The sequence below is a fragment of the Poecilia reticulata genome, linkage group LG1 (genome assembly GCF_000633615.1).
Source record: "Poecilia reticulata strain Guanapo linkage group LG1, Guppy_female_1.0+MT, whole genome shotgun sequence".
Classification (NCBI taxonomy): Eukaryota; Metazoa; Chordata; class Actinopteri; order Cyprinodontiformes; family Poeciliidae; genus Poecilia; species Poecilia reticulata.
In genome coordinates, this window is record NC_024331.1 from 15,336,024 (window position 1) to 15,336,816 (window position 793).

Below are 793 nucleotides of genomic sequence, written 5' to 3' on the forward strand. Positions count from 1 at the left end.
TCGTAGCAGGAGTTGAGTCGTCAATCTCTTCATCATACTTAACTCCTGCCCAAGAGAACATAGGGGGAGAACGTTTACCGCAAACCTCCCCAGCCAGGGATAGCTACAATGAGCTGTAGTTCTAGGGGAATGTCTTGCTTCTGATCGTTGCCATGGAAACGGTCAGATCAGTTTTGCATGACTCAAGCTATTAACCCTTTGCAACTGCGTCACTTACAAGACACACTTCCTGCTAAAGAGCCCCCTGGTGGTTGAAGAAGAATCCACATATAAACCGGAAAATACAATATATGAAAAAAAAATCTGAACGCTCTCTGGTATTTGTTCAGGGGGCCGGACAAAATGTGGAGGATCCGGCCCGCGGGCCGTAGCTTTTTGGGGACCACTAATTTAAAACAAACGTTAAAAACCACAAAACATTAAAATTCTCCTGGAGGGTCAGATGGAGCTTAAATTGAATTGTTTGACCAAAATGACCTCTGTTACATTTGAAGCAACGTCTAGAGATGTCATCCAGAAACAAAACTGAAGTTATTACCTTTATACGTAACAATTAACAATATAGAGTCGGCACACACTTCCAGGACTAAGAGACTAATGTTGCAAAAAGAATAACGTTTGTCTTTAGTCTCATTGATTACACTGCAAAGCTTAACAAGTAATTCTGGTCAGTTTCTAGAGCAAATATCTTAGTACACTAGCTTACTAGCTTTCAAGTAACTTTTCAGCAAGATATGTGAACTTAAGTCAATTGTTGATTACTGTAATATTAATAAAACAAATGGCTGATTGT